Below are 16,990 nucleotides of genomic sequence, written 5' to 3' on the forward strand. Positions count from 1 at the left end.
GAAATGTACCTCATTCCCTCCTCTAGAGGCGCTGTGACTAATATGTACCTCATCCCCTCCTCTCGGGGCACTGTGACTGATATGTACCTCATCCCCTCCTCTAGAGGCGCTGTGACTGATATGTACCTCATCCCCTCCTCTCGGGGCGCTATGACTGATATATACCTCATCCCCTCCTCTCGGGGCGCTGTGACTGACATGTACCTCATCCCCTCCTCTAGAGGTGCTGTGACTGATATGTACCTCATCCCCTCCTCTTGGGACGCTATGACTGATATGTACCTCATCACCTCCTCTCGAGGCACTGTGACTGATATGTACCTCATCCCCTCCCTCTAGAGTCGCTGTGACTGATATGTACCTCATCCCCTCCTCTAGAGGCACTGTGACTGATATGTACCTCATCCCCTCCTCTGGAGGCACTGTGACTGATATGTACCTCATCCCCTCCTCTGGAGGCACTGTGACTGATATGTACCTCATCCCTACCTCTGGAGGCGCTGTGACTGATATGTACCTCATCCCCTCCTCTCGAGGCACTGTGACTGATATGTCCCTAATCTCCTCCTCTCGGGTTGCTGTGACTGATATGTGCCTCATCCCCTCCTCTAGAGGCACTGTGACTGATATGTCCCTAATCTCCTCCTCTCGAGGCGCTGTGACTGATATGTACCTCATCCCCTCCTCTAGAGGCGCTGTGACTGAAATGTACCTCATCCCCTCCTCTCGGGGCGCTGTGACTGATATGTATGTCATCCCGTCCTCTTGAGGCGCTGTGACTGATATGTACCTCATCCCCTCCTCTTGGGCTGCTGTGACTGATATGTACCTCATCCCCTCCTCTCGGGGCGCTGTGACCGATATGTACATCATCCCCACCTCTAGAGGCACTGTGACGGATATGTATGTCATCCCCTCCTCTAGAGGCACTGTGACTGATATGTATGTCATCCCCTCCTCTAGAGGCACTGTGACTGATATGTACCTCATCCCCTCCTCTAGAGGCACTGTGACTGATATGTATGTCATCCCCTCCTCTCCGGGCGCTTTGAATGAAATGTACCTCATTCCCTCCTCTAGAGGCGCTGTGACTAATATGTACCTCATCCCCTCCTCTCGGGGCACTGTGACTGATATGTACCTCATCCCCTCCTCTCGTGGCGCTGTGACTGATATGTACCTCATCCCTCCTCTCGGGGCGCTGTGACTGATATGTACCTCATCCCCTCCTCTTGGGACGCTGTCACTGATATGTACCTCATCCCCTCCTCTGGAGGCGCTGTGACTGATATGTTGCTCATCCCTTCCTCTAGAGGCACTGTGACTGATATGTATCTCATGTCTTCCTCGAGCAGCACTGTGACTGATATGTACCTCATCCCCTCCTCTAGAGGCACTGTGACTGATATGTACCCCATCCCCCCCTCTCGGGGCACTGTGACTGATATGTACCTCATCCCCTCCTCTCGAGGCACTGTGACTGATATGTACCCCATTCCCTTCTCGAGAGGCACTGTGACTGATATGTACCTCATCCCCTCCTCTAGAGGCACTGTGACTGATATGTACCTCATCCCCTCCTCGAGAGGCACTGTGACTGATATGTACACCATCCCTTCCTCCAGAGGCACTGTGACTGATATGTACCCCATCCCCTCCTCTAGAGGCGCTGTGACTGATATGTACCTCATCCCCTCCTCGAGAGGCACTGTGACTGATATGTACCTCATCCCCTCCTCTAGAGGCGCTGTGACTGATATGTACCTCATCCCCTCCTCTCGGGGCGCTATGACTGATATATACCTCATCCCCTCCTCTCGGGGCGCTGTGACTGATATGTACCTCATCCCCTCCTCTAGAGGCGCTGTGACTTATATGTACCTCATCCCCTCCTCTTGGGACGCTATGACTGATATGTACCTCATCCCCTCCCTCTAGAGTCGCTGTGACTGATATGTACCTCATCCCCTCCTCTAGAGGCACTGTGACTGATATGTACCTCATCCCCTCCTCTGGAGGCACTGTGACTGTTATATACCTCATCCCCTCCTCTGGAGGCACTGTGACTGATATGTACCTCATCCCTACCTCTGGAGGCGCTGTGACTGATATGTACCTCATCCCCTCCTCTCGAGGCACTGTGACTGATATGTCCCTAATCTCCTCCTCTCGGGGTGCTGTGACTGATATGTACCTCATCCCCTCCTCTAGAGGCACTGTGACTGATATGTCCCTAATCTCCTCCTCTCGAGGCGCTGTGACTGATATGTACCTCATCCCCTCCTCTGGAGGCACTGTGACTGATATGTACCTCATCCCCTCCTCTGGAGGCACTGTGACTGATATGTACCTCATCCCCTCCTCTCGAGGCACTGTGACTGATATGTATGTCATCCCCACCTCTCGGGGCGCTGTGACTGATATGTACCTCATCCCCTCCTCTGGAGGCACTGTGACTGATATGTACCTCATCCCCTCCTCTGGAGGCACTGTGACTGATATGTACCTCATCCCCTCCTCTCGAGGCACTGTGACTGATATGTATGTCATCCCCACCTCTCGGGGCACTGTGACTGATATGTACCTCATCCCCTCCTCTCGGGGCGATGTGACTGATATGTACCTCATCCCCTCCTCTCGAGGCGCTGTGACTGATATGTACCTCATCCCCTCCTCCCGAGGCGCTGTGACTGACATGTACCTCATCCCCTCCTCTAGAGGCGCTGTGACTGATCTGTACCTCATCCCCTTCTCTGGAGGTGTTGTGACTGATAGGTACCTCGTCCCCTCCTCTAGAGGCACTGTGACTGATATGTACCTCGTCCCCTCCTCTTGAGGCACTGTGACTGATATGTACCTCATCCCCTCCTCTAGAGGCACTGTGACTGATATGTACCTCATCCCCTCCTCTAGAGGCACTGTGACTGATATGTACCTCATCCCCTCCTCTAGAGGCACTGTGACTGATATGTACCCCATCCCCTCCCCTGGAGGCACTGTGACTGATATGTACCCCATCCCCTCCTCTCGGGGCACTGTGACTGATATGTAGCTCGTCCCTTCCTCTGGAGGCACTGTGACTGATATGTACCTCATGCCCTCCTCTCGAGGCACTGTGACTGATATGTACCTCATCCCCTCCTCTAGAGGCACTGTGACTGATATTTACCTCATGCCCTCCTCTCAAGGCACTGTGACTGATATGTACCTCATCCCCTCCACTAGAGGCACTGTGACTGATATACCTCATCCCCTCCTCTCGAGGCACTGTGACTGATATGTACCCCATCCCCTCCTCTCGGGGCACTGTGACTGATATGTACCTCATCCCCTCCTCTAGAGGCACTGTGACTGATATGTGCCTCATCCCCTCCTCTCGAGGCACTGTGACTGATATGTATCCCATTCCCTTCTCGAGAGGCACTGTGACTGATATGTACCTCATCCCCTCCTCGAGAGGCACTGTGACTGATATGTACCTCATCCCCTCCTCTAGAGGCGCTGTGACTGATATGTACCTCATCCCCTCCTCTAGAGGCACTGTGACTGATATGTACCTCATCCCCTCCTCTAGAGGCACTGTGACTGATATGTACCCCATCCCCTCCTCTCGAGGCACTGTGACTGATATGTACCTCATCCCCTCCTCTAAAGGCACTGTGACTGATATGTACCCCATCCCCTCCTCGAGCAGCACTGTGACTGATATGTACCCCATCCCCTCCTCGAGAGGCACTGTGACTGATATGTACCTCATCCCCTCCTCTAGAGGCACTGTGACTGATATGTACCCCATCCCCTCCTCGAGCGGCACTGTGACTGATATGTACCTCATCCCCTCCTCTAGAGGCACTGTGACTGATATGTACCCCATCCCCTCCTCGAGCGGCACTGTGACTGATATGTACCTCATCCCCTCCTCGAGAGGCACTGTGACTGATATGTACCTCATCCCCTCATCTCGAGGCACAGTGACTGATATGTACCTCATCCCCTCCTCTAGAGGCACTGTGACTGATATGCACATCATCCCCTCATCTCGAGGCACTGTGACTGATATGTACCTCATCCCCTCCTCTAAGGCACTGTGACTGATATGTACCTCATCCCCTCCTCTAGAGGCACTGTGACTGATATGTCCCTCATCCCCTCCTCTAGAGGCACTGTGACGGATATGTATGTCATCCCCTCCTCTAGAGGCACTGTGACTGATATGTATGTCATCCCCTCCTCTAGAGGCACTGTGACTGATATGTACCTCATCCCCTCCTCTAGAGGCACTGTGACTGATATGTATGTCATCCCCTCCTCTCCGGGCGCTTTGAATGAAATGTACCTCATTCCCTCCTCTAGAGGCGCTGTGACTAATATGTACCTCATCCCCTCCTCTCGGGGCACTGTGACTGATATGTACCTCATCCCCTCCTCTCGTGGCGCTGTGACTGATATGTACCTCATCCCTCCTCTCGGGGCGCTGTGACTGATATGTACCTCATCCCCTCCTCTTGGGACGCTGTCACTGATATGTACCTCATCCCCTCCTCTGGAGGCGCTGTGACTGATATGTTGCTCATCCCTTCCTCTAGAGGCACTGTGACTGATATGTATCTCATGTCTTCCTCGAGCAGCACTGTGACTGATATGTACCTCATCCCCTCCTCTAGAGGCACTGTGACTGATATGTACCCCATCCCCCCCTCTCGGGGCACTGTGACTGATATGTACCTCATCCCCTCCTCTCGATGCACTGTGACTGATATGTACCCCATTCCCTTCTCGAGAGGCACTGTGACTGATATGTACCTCATCCCCTCCTCTAGAGGCACTGTGACTGATATGTACCTCATCCCCTCCTCGAGAGGCACTGTGACTGATATGTACACCATCCCTTCCTCCAGAGGCACTGTGACTGATATGTACCCCATCCCCTCCTCTAGAGGCGCTGTGACTGATATGTACCTCATCCCCTCCTCGAGAGGCACTGTGACTGATATGTACCTCATCCCCTCCTCTAGAGGCGCTGTGACTGATATGTACCTCATCCCCTCCTCTCGGGGCGCTATGACTGATATATACCTCATCCCCTCCTCTCGGGGCGCTGTGACTGATATGTACCTCATCCCCTCCTCTTGGGACGCTATGACTGATATGTACCTCATCCCCTCCCTCTAGAGTCGCTGTGACTGATATGTACCTCATCCCCTCCTCTAGAGGCACTGTGACTGATATGTACCTCATCCCCTCCTCTGGAGGCACTGTGACTGATATATACCTCATCCCCTCCTCTGGAGGCACTGTGACTGATATGTACCTCATCCCTACCTCTGGAGGCGCTGTGAGTGATATGTACCTCATCCCCTCCTCTCGAGGCACTGTGACTGATATGTCCCTAATCTCCTCCTCTCGGGGTGCTGTGACTGATATGTACCTCATCCCCTCCTCTAGAGGCACTGTGACTGATATGTCCCTAATCTCCTCCTCTCGAGGCGCTGTGACTGATATGTACCTCATCCCCTCCTCTGGAGGCACTGTGACTGATATGTACCTCATCCCCTCCTCTGGAGGCACTGTGACTGATATGTACCTCATCCCCTCCTCTCGAGGCACTGTGACTGATATGTATGTCATCCCCACCTCTCGGGGCGCTGTGACTGATATGTACCTCATCCCCTCCTCTGGAGGCACTGTGACTGATATGTACCTCATCCCCTCCTCTGGAGGCACTGTGACTGATATGTACCTCATCCCCTCCTCTCGAGGCACTGTGACTGATATGTATGTCATCCCCACCTCTCGGGGCACTGTGACTGATATGTACCTCATCCCCTCCTCTCGGGGCGATGTGACTGATATGTACCTCATCCCCTCCTCTCGAGGCGCTGTGACTGATATGTACCTCATCCCCTCCTCCCGAGGCGCTGTGACTGACATGTACCTCATCCCCTCCTCTAGAGGCGCTGTGACTGATCTGTACCTCATCCCCTTCTCTGGAGGTGTTGTGACTGATAGGTACCTCGTCCCCTCCTCTAGAGGCACTGTGACTGATATGTACCTCGTCCCCTCCTCTTGAGGCACTGTGACTGATATGTACCTCATCCCCTCCTCTAGAGGCACTGTGACTGATATGTACCTCATCCCCTCCTCTAGAGGCACTGTGACTGATATGTACCTCATCCCCTCCTCTAGAGGCACTGTGACTGATATGTACCCCATCCCCTCCCCTGGAGGCACTGTGACTGATATGTACCCCATCCCCTCCTCTCGGGGCACTGTGACTGATATGTAGCTCATCCCTTCCTCTGGAGGCACTGTGACTGATATGTACCTCATGCCCTCCTCTCGAGGCACTGTGACTGATATGTACCTCATCCCCTCCTCTAGAGGCACTGTGACTGATATTTACCTCATGCCCTCCTCTCGAGGCACTGTGACTGATATGTACCTCATCCCCTCCACTAGAGGCACTGTGACTGATATACCTCATCCCCTCCTCTCGAGGCACTGTGACTGATATGTACCCCATCCCCTCCTCTCGGGGCACTGTGACTGATATGTACCTCATCCCCTCCTCTAGAGGCACTGTGACTGATATGTGCCTCATCCCCTCCTCTCGAGGCACTGTGACTGATATGTATCCCATTCCCTTCTCGAGAGGCACTGTGACTGATATGTACCTCATCCCCTCCTCGAGAGGCACTGTGACTGATATGTACCTCATCCCCTCCTCTAGAGGCGCTGTGACTGATATGTACCTCATCCCCTCCTCTAGAGGCACTGTGACTGATATGTACCTCATCCCCTCCTCTAGAGGCACTGTGACTGATATGTACCCCATCCCCTCCTCTCGAGGCACTGTGACTGATATGTACCTCATCCCCTCCTCTAAAGGCACTGTGACTGATATGTACCCCATCCCCTCCTCGAGCAGCACTGTGACTGATATGTACCCCATCCCCTCCTCGAGAGGCACTGTGACTGATATGTACCTCATCCCCTCCTCTAGAGGCACTGTGACTGATATGTACCCCATCCCCTCCTCGAGCGGCACTGTGACTGATATGTACCTCATCCCCTCCTCTAGAGGCACTGTGACTGATATGTACCCCATCCCCTCCTCGAGCGGCACTGTGACTGATATGTACCTCATCCCCTCCTCGAGAGGCACTGTGACTGATATGTACCTCATCCCCTCATCTCGAGGCACAGTGACTGATATGTACCTCATCCCCTCCTCTAGAGGCACTGTGACTGATATGCACATCATCCCCTCATCTCGAGGCACTGTGACTGATATGTACCTCATCCCCTCCTCTAAGGCACTGTGACTGATATGTACCTCCTCCCCTCCTCTAGAGGCACTGTGACTGATATGTACCCCATCCCCTCCTCGAACAGCACTGTGACTGATATGTACCCCATCCCCTCCTCGAGAGGCACTGTGACTGATATGTACCTCATCCCCTCCTCTAGAGGCACTGTGACTGATATGTACCTCATCCCCTCCTCTAGAGGCACTGTGACTGATATGTACCCTATCCCTTCCTCCAGAGGCACTGTGACTGATATGTACCCCATCCCCTCCTCTAGAGGCACTGTGACTGATATGTACCTCCTCCCCTCCTCTAGAGGCACTGTGACTGATATGTACCCCATCCCCTCCTCGAGCGGCACTGTGACTGATATGTACCTCATCCCCTCCTCTAGAGGCACTGTGACTGATATGTACCCCATCCCCTCCTCTCGAGGCACTGTGACTGATATGTACCTCATCCCCTCCTCTAGAGGCACTGTGACTGATATGTACCCCATCCCCTCCTCTCAAGGCACTGTGACTGATATGTACCCCATCCCCTCCTCGAGCGGCACTGTGACTGATATGTACCTCATCCCCTCCTCTAGAGGCACTGTGACTGATATGTAATGTTGTTGTCTATCTCATACACTGCAGGCAATGATGCCCCGAAGCATGATATATTGGCGAGACCAAGGGGATGCCATGGCAACAGATGAATGGTCACCGCAGAACAATTTCCGGATAGGGGTGTTCCTTCCCAGTCGGGGAACACTTATCCTTGGAGTTTCGGGTGACCGTCCTCCAATGCTGAATTTGGGGATATGCAACACCGTAGAGTCACCGAGCAGAGGCTGATATGGTGATAGTACCGTGAGGATGGCCTCAACTGGGATGTTGTGTTCAGGCGACCCTACTACACTATTCACTCTCACACACACCCCTACCCGCGCACACTCACACGTACACATACACTCCAACACACAATCCCATTCACACACTCACACAGACCCTCTCTCACATGCATGCTCTCTCTCAGACACACACACAGATCCATGCTCAGACTCACATGCACACCATCTCACAGGCATATACCCTGTCACACTCATGCACACACTCTATCAAGCATGCACACATGCGCACACACACATGCACACACGCAAACACACACTCTCCCTCTCTCCCAGTACCGACGCACAACCTCATACACACACTCTTTCTCCCTCTCCCTCACAAGCACGCGTGTGCACGCACACACGTAAATATGAGGTGAATTGCATTTGCAGATACATTTGATTTTGTTCAAAAAGCACACACTCTGTAGGCAGTCAGTTCATGTGACATTTTATAAATTTCTACTTGGCAATAGAAGTAGTCAGACTCAAGGTTAGGAAACAGACCGATTCTAACCTTGCACCTTTAATGCATTGTCTGAGCTGAGATGTCACTTTTTTTTTGTGAAACATTAAGTTATCTCAGGAATGTGACTTGACAGAAGTTCTGGGATTTACATATTAATGACTCAAAACTTGAATCCGCACACGAAGTAATTAAAGACTTAGCAGCGATGTAGGTTTGTTCAGTACACCAGATCGGTTGTATGACACTATTATAAATTCTGTGTCCTATGATCCTACCCCACTTGCTACCTGATGAAGGAGCAGCGCTCCGAAAGCTTGTACTTCCAAATAAGTCTGTTGGACGACAAGCTGGTGTTGCGTGATTTTTAAGGAGAAAGTGAGGATTGCAGATGCTGGAGATCAGAGCTGAAAATGTGATGCTGGAAAAGCACAGCAGGTCAGGCAGCATCCAAGGAGCAGGAGAATCGACGTTTCGGGCATGAGCCCTTCTTCAGGAACGTCGATTCTCCTGCTCCTTGGATGCTGCCTGACCTGCTGCGCTTTTCCAGCAACACATTTTCAGCTCTGATCTCCAGCATCTGCAGTCCTCACTTTCTCCTAGAAGACTTCATCCAGTGCTCTGGATGGCGCTGTGATTGATATATACCTCATCCCCTCCTCTAGATGGCGCACTGACTAACACATGCCTCATTCCCCCTGTAGGTGCTGGCACCCAAGGAGCTAGGTCCTCCCATCCAGTAGGTGGCGCAGAGTGTGTGATTACAATAGCGTTAGCTGATGGACCCCACATGCAGCTTATTCCAATGGAATGGACATCATGGTCCAGTTTTAACTTTAAATCAAAATTTAAGAATTTGCTTTTGCAATATCTTTGAGAAACATGTTTTACCCTGGAGTAAAAGGGGTGGCATTGTGACTCAGTGGTTAGCAAAGCTGCCTCCGAGCACCAGGGTCCCAGGTTCGATTCTAGCCTTGTGCGACTGTGTCTGTGGAGTTTGCACGTTCTCCACGTGTCTGCGTGGGTTTCCTTCGATGCTCCAGTTTCTTCCCACAGTCCAAAGGTGTGCAGGCTAGGTGGCTTGGCCATGCTGAATTGTCCCACAGTGCCCAGGGATGTGTAGGTTAGGTGCATTAGTCAGGGGTGAATGTAGAATAATAGGGGAATGGGTCTGGGTGGCATACTCTTCGGAGGGACAGTGTGGACTTGTTGGGGCCAAAATGGCCTGTTTCCACACTGCAGGGATTCTATGAAATTACAGATGACAATTTTGAATAAATTTAAAACAGTTAACTTAAAAGATTGGTTACCAGCTTTGGAGATTTTCATTCACTCCTTCATGTTGCTTCAAGGCTTACATGGCCAATCCAGTGGGTCAAGTGCTGGCAAATGGGTATAGATTGGGTTGGGATATCTGGTCGGCACGGATGACTTGGACCGAGACAGCTTTGCTAACCACTGAGTCACAATGCCACCCCTTTTACTCCAGGGTAAAACATGTTTCTCAAAGATATTGCAAAAGCAAATTTTTAAATTTTGATTTAAAGTTAAAACTGGACCATGATGTCCATTCCATTGGAATAAGCTGCATGTGGGGTCCATCAGCTATCGCTATTGTAATCACACACTCTGCGCCACCTACTGGATGGGAGGACCTAGCTCCTTGGGTGCCAGCACCTACAGGGGGGGGATGAGGCATTTGTTAGTCAGTACGCCAACTAGAGGAGGGTCTGTTTCTGTGCTCGAGTGGTGCACCCTCAGCACTGACCCTCCAACAGAGCTCACTCCCTCAGCGCTGACCCTCCAATAGTGTCCACAATGTCAGCACTGACCCTCCAATAGTGTCCACTCTGTCAGCACTGACCCTCTAATGGTGTCCACTTCCTCAGTAATGATCCTCCAACGGTGCCCACTCCCTCAGCACTGACCCTGTGACAGTGCCCGCTCCCTCAGCACTGACCCTGTGACAGTGCCCACTCCCTCAGCACTGACCCTCTGACAGGGCCCACTCCATCAGCACTGACCCTCTGACAGTGCCCACTCCGTCAGCACTGACTCTCCGACAGAGCCCGCTCCCTCAGCACTGACCCTCCGACAGAGCCCGCTCCCTCAGCACTGACCCTCCGACAGTGCCAGCTCCCTCAGCACTGACCCTCCGACAGTGCCTTCTCCCTCAGCACTGACCCTCGGACAGTGCCCACTCCTTCAGCACTGACCCTCAGACAGAGCCCGCTCCCTCAGCACTGACCCTCCGACAGTGCCCGCTCCCTCAGCACTGACCCTCCGACAGAGCCAGCTCCCTCAGCACTGACCCTCGGACAGTGCCCACTCCTTCAGCACTGACCCTCAGACAGAGCCCGCTCCCTCAGCACTGACCCTCCAACAGTGCCCACTCCCTCAGCACTGACCCTCCGACAGTGCCCGCTCCCTCAGCACTGACCCTCCGACAGAGCCCGCTCCCTCAGCACTGACCCACCGACAGTGCCTTCTCCCTCAGCACTGATCCTCCGACAGTGCCAGCTCCCTCAGCACTGACCATCCGACAGTGCCTTCTCCCTCAGCACTGACCCTCGGACAGTGCCCACTCCTTCAGCACTGACCCTCAGACAGAGCCCGCTCCCTCAGCACTGACCCACCGACAGTGCCTGCTCCCTCAGCACTGACCCTCCAATTGTGCTGTGCCTGGCCTCTGTGTAGTGAGTTAGTGCAGTGACAGGAATCACATATAGACGGGACCTTGTTAGTCTAATGGGTTCCCTTCCTTTAAGAGCAATCAACGTGAAATTTTGTCATCATTAAGACTGGTAACTCTGGGGTGAAGTGCGAGCGATCCTAAAAAATAAACATGCGAGCCAGCACTCACGGTGTCAGCTATCCTCCAGATTCCGGAGGCAGGAGCTGGGCTACTGTAAGAGGGACTATCCCTTTAAATGTCAATGACTGAGGACCATTCGTCTTTAAGAGGCAGGAGATGTAATATAGAGAGAAGGCACTGTCGCTTTAAAGTGATGTTACAGAGTGAGGGCACTGTCACTTTAAAGTGATGTTACAGAGTGAGGGCACTGTCGCATTAAGGGCGGTGTTACAGAGTGAGGGCACAGTCACTTTAAGGGCGGTGTTACAGAGAGAAGGCACTGTCGCTTTAAGGGCAATGTTACAGAGAGAAGGCACTGTCGCTTTAAGGGTGGTGTTACAGAGAGAAGGCACTGTCGCTTTAAGGGCGGTGTTACAGAGTGAGGGCATTGTCGCTTTAAGGGCGGTGTTACAGAGAGAAGGCACTGTCGCTTTAAGGGCGGTGTTACAGAGAGAAGGCACTGTCGCTTTAAGGGTGGTGTAACAGAGTGAGGGCATTGTCGCTTTAAGGGTGGTGTAACAGAGTGAGGGCATTGTCGCTTTAAGGGCGGTGTTACAGAGAGAAGGCACTGTCGCTTTAAGGGCGGTGTTACAGAGTGAGGGCATTGCCGCTTTAAGGGCGGTGTTACAGAGAGAAGGCACTGTCGCTTTAAGGGACAGGCAGTGTTACAGAGAGAAAGCACTGTCGTTTTAAGGGCGGTGTTACAGAGAGAAGGCACTGTCGCTTTAAGGGTGGTGTTACAGAGTGAGGGCACTGTCGTTTTAAGGGACAGGGAGTGTTACAGAGAGAAGGCACTGTCGCTTTAAGGGATAAGGCAATGTTACAGAGTGAGGGCACAGTCACTTTAAGGGACAGGGCAATGTTACAGAGTGAGGGCACTATCGCTTTAAAGTGATGTTACAGAGTGAGGGCACAGTCACTTTAAGGGACAGGGCAGTGTTACAGAGTGAGGGCACTGTTGCTTTAAGGGACAGGATGGTGTTACAGAGTGAGGGCACTGTTGCTTTAAGGGACAAGGCAGTGTTACAGAGTGAGGGCATTGTTGCTTTAAGGGACAGGACGGTGTTACAGAGTGAGGGCACTGTTGCTTTAAGGGACAAGGCAGTGTTACAGAGTGAGGGCATTGTTGCTTTAAGGGACAGGATGGTGTTACAGAGTGAGGGCACTGTTGCTTTAAGGGACAAGGCAGTGTTACAGAGTGAGGGCATTGTTGCTTTAGGGGACAGGATGGTGTTACAGAGTGAGGGCACTGTTGCTTTAAGGGACAAGGCAGTGTTACAGAGTGAGGGCATTGTTGCTTTAAGGGACAGGACGGTGTTACAGAGTGAGGGCACTGTTGCTTTAGGGGACAGGACGGTGTTAAAGAGTGAGGGCACTGTTGCTTTAAGGGACAAGGCAGTGTTACAGAGTGAGGCACTATCGCTCTAAAGTGATGTTATAGAGTGAGGGCACAGTCACTTTAAGGGACAGGGCAGTGTTACAGAGTGAGGGCATTGTTGCTTTAAGGGACAGGGCAGTGTTACAGAGTGAGGGCACTGACCTCGGGAAACCAGAAAGGGTGCAAAACGGATTTACAAAATGTTCCCAAGTCTGGAAGAAACGAGGGTGGGACATTTTTTCCCTCGTGTGTAGGAGGCTGAGGGCTGACCTTATACAGATTGATAACATCACGGGTAAGGTGCACAGCCGAGGTCACTTCCCAAGGTAGGGGTGTCCAAAACTAGAGGGCATAGGTTTAAGGTGAGAGGGGTAAGATTTAAAAGGGACCTAAGGGGCAACCTTTTCACGCAGAGGGTGGTGTGTGTCTGGAATGTGCTGCCAGAGGAAGTGGTGGGGGCTGGTACAATTACAGCATTCAAAAGGCATCTGGATGGGGTAATGAACAGGAAGGTTTTAGAGGGATATGGGTCAAGTGCTGGCAAATGGCATTAGATTACGTTAGGATATCAGGCCAATATGGATGTGTTAGGATCATGGCTCTGTTTCGGTGCTTTACATCTCTATGACACTAAATGGGACGAGATTAAATTAGGATATCAGGTCGGCATGGACGTGTTGGGCCGAAGGGTCTGTTTCTGCGTTGTACACCTCTATCGAGTCCGAGACATTAGGGACATTTAAGCGACTACTGGGCAAGCACATGGATGGCAGCAAATTGAGGGGATGTATAGGTCAGGTTGATCTTAGATTGAGATAAATGCTTGGGGCACAACAACATGGGCTGAAGGGCCTGTACTGTGCTGTACTGTTCCGTATACTATGACTCTAACTGGAACAAGATTAAATTAAGATATCAAGTCAGCATGGATGAGTTGGGCCAAAGGGCCTGTTTCTGCGCTGTACATCTCTATGACTCAAAATGGGATGAGATTAAGCTAGGATACCTAATTAAAGGGTGGTGTTACAATGTTTGCATATGCTTGAAGGCGGGGGGCAGAGATGGTACAAGGTTGTCGCCCTTAAAGAGGGAAAGGGTTAGGAAAGTGTAACAGAGTCTCTTTAAGCAGCAGTGTCTCTTTAAGAGATGCCACAGTGTTCCTAAATGATGGTACTGTCTCTTTAAGGAACAAGAAAGCGTAACAGAGTGAGGGCAGTGTCTCTTTAAGGAGCCGTGTCTCTCTAAGGAACGCCACAGTGTTCCTAAATGATGGTACTGTCTCTTTAAGGAACAGGAAAGCATAACAGAGTGAGGGCAGTGTCTCTTTAAGCAGCAGTGTCTCTTTAAGGAATGCCACAGTGTTCCTAAATGATGGTACTGTCTCTTTAAGGAACAGGAAAGCATAACAGAGTGAGGGCAGTGTCTCTTTAAGGAGCCGTGTCTCGTTAAGGAACGCCAGTGTTCCTAAATGATGGTACTGTCTCTTTAAGGAACAGGAAAGCATAACAGAGTGAGGGCAGTGTCTCTTTAAGCAGCAGTGTCTCTTTAAGGAATGCCACAGTGTTCCTAAATGATGGTACTGTCTCTTTAAGGAACAAGAAGGTGGAACAGAGTGAGGGCAGGGTCGCTTTAAGGGGCCGCGTCTCTTTAGGGGGTGCAGTAGCATTCCAAAGTGATGGTCCTGTCTCTTTAAGGGGCAGGGTGAATTGTGAGGGCGGTGTTTCTTTAAGGGGCCGTGTCTCTTTAAGGGGTGCAGTAGCATTCCAAAGTGATGGTCCTGTCTCTTTAAGGGGCAGGGTGAATTGTGAGGGCAGTGTTTCTTTAAGGGGCCGTGTCTCTTTAAGGGGTGCAGTAGCATTCCAAAGTGATCCTCCTGTCTCTTGAAGCGGCAGGATGGATTGTGAGGGCAGTGTCTCTTTAAGGGACAGTGCCACAGCGTGCACTGACTCTCTATGAAGATGTGGGGGTGCTGGGGGGGGGTAATGGAGCAGAGCAGAGACTCTGTTCCTTTAAACGGCAGTTTCCAGGCAATCGGCTGATCCCGAAGAACACAAGGGACCCCTGTCTTTTCTTTCACAGGAATCCATCCCCCAGTGGGCGGGCACTGACTTCAGTTTCACAATCAAAGGAGAGGAAACCGAGGGAACAGAGAGTGAGCTGTCAAAGTCATCTCTGTCTCTTTCTCTCACACACACTCTGTCAACAAACATCATGAACAGTCAGAAGAGCCAGGGATTAAGGAGTTGGAAGTGAACCATAAAGTCGGTGAGTACTCTGCCTCCCAACTCCTTCGAAGAGTGGAAAGTTGTCAGCTTCCTGAGCACCAGTTTTGAGTTGAACAGTTCTGCAGTCCTCTCTCTCTCTCTCTCTCGCTTGCTCGAGTTTGCTCTCGGTCTGATATTTTTCCTGATGCTGTTTGCAGGCAAGTTTTTTTTTTGCTGTCTTATTGGTTGTAGCACAGTGTTCCTGTGTGTTCTGAGAGAGAAAAAAAAAAGGCTTGTTTTTCAAACAAAAGAAAAGATCTTGGAATTTAGTTTTCTTTGGGAATGTTTGTCTTGCGGGAAGATTCACTTCTTCCGAGGCTTTTCTGAGTCTGGGTGTGGTGGGGTGTGACAAGGGTCAGGATGGGTTTACACAAACGGGAAGATCAGAGGGATTTACTTGGTTCAGGGTCCCTGGCTCAAACTCGCTTTGCCACACTCTTGGCCCGCAGTCAGAAGTCAAGTCAATGTGGATAATGAACATGTTTGGTGGGAGGGCTTGAATTCGGGTCAGATAGTACCCCAAGAAAAGTGCTGTCAGATTGAAGCCATTTCTCAGGGTGAGTGCAGGAAGGTGCTCAGTTTTCATTTATTTGCAGATTAGGCCCAGCCGAGTTGCCCCCTTCAGAAAGTGGGGGTGAGTTGCCTTCTTGAACTGCTGCAGTCCTCCTGGGTGCTGCTGTTCAAGAGGGATTTTGACCCTGAAAGGAATGGCCAATATATTTCCAAAGAGGGACAATGTGGAAGTCTTGGAAGGGAACTTGCAAGGGCCGGTGTTCCCCAAGTATCCACTGCCCTTGGCTTTCCAAAGGGGGGGATACTGGGTTTGGAAGGTGCTCGCTGAGGAACTGTAGGGAGTTGCCGCAGTGGGTCTCATAGATGGTACACATTGTTGCCACTGAGCGTTGGTGGTGGAGGGAGGGGGCTGTTTGTGGATGCGGTGTCAACCAAGCAGGGGGCTGCTTTGTCCCTGGACGGTGTCGAGCTTCTCGTGTGTTGTTGGAGCTGTTCCCCCTTCCAGAACATGTGTGGAGTATTCACTCACCCTCCTGACCTGTGAGGCAGGTACAGCGCAGGGAGGAATGCAGGGTTTGGTTCTTATCGAGTCAGAGTTATAGACCACAGAAACAGACCCTCTTGGTCCAACACATCCCTGCTGACCTAATATCCGAAATCAACCTCGGCCCATTTAGAGTCAGAGAGATGTACAGCACGGAAGCAGACCCTTTCGGTCCAACCCGTCCATGCCAACCAGATATCCTAAACTAATCTGGTCCCATTTGCCAGCACTTGGCCCGTATTCCTGTAAACCCAGTGCTTCTTGACTGGTGCAAATATAATGGATGGAGGACAAATCAGGAGATCAGCTGCGAAACCTCACTGACGGAGTTCATGCAGGGTTTTACTCGATGAGAAGTGTTAAGTTTACGTAGAAACTGGGTGAGAAGGCTCCTGGGGCTCTGTGTACAAAGAAATGTAGAGAATAGGAACAAGAGTACACCATTCGGCCCTTTAAGGCTGCTTGCCCATTCAGTATTATCGCAGCTTTCCATCCAACTCAGTTCCCCCGCCTTCCCTTAAGAACCTCCTTGAAAACCTTTGACGTTCCATCCCTGACCTATGACGGAGAATTCCACAGCCACCCCCCCCTCCCCCCCCCCCCACTCCCCCACTCTCTGAGGTGAAGAGATTTCTCCCCCATCTCAGTCCCGCTCTGTCTCCTTCAAATGTTGACCCCCACCCCCAAGTCATTGGGAACATCCTTCCTACCTTTTCCCCTGTTAGAATCCATGGCACAGTCTCTCAGTGGTTTGCGCTGCTGCCTCACGGCGCCAGGGACCTGGGTT

General features: G+C 51.6%; 1 protein-coding gene across 1 annotated transcript in view; it reads left to right on the top strand.

The window, feature by feature from the left end:
- Window positions 1–14,791: 14,791 nt before the first annotated feature.
- Window positions 14,792–16,990, top strand: part of LOC140453903 (membrane progestin receptor delta-like) — a 28,344-nt gene continuing 26,145 nt past the window's right edge. Inside the window, exon 1 of the mRNA XM_072548759.1 lies at window positions 14,792–15,147. The gene's annotated coding sequence lies outside the window, so the exon portion shown is untranslated. The remainder of the gene's footprint in view (window positions 15,148–16,990) is intronic.

Source organism: Chiloscyllium punctatum, chromosome 28 (genome assembly GCF_047496795.1).
Source record: "Chiloscyllium punctatum isolate Juve2018m chromosome 28, sChiPun1.3, whole genome shotgun sequence".
Classification (NCBI taxonomy): Eukaryota; Metazoa; Chordata; class Chondrichthyes; order Orectolobiformes; family Hemiscylliidae; genus Chiloscyllium; species Chiloscyllium punctatum.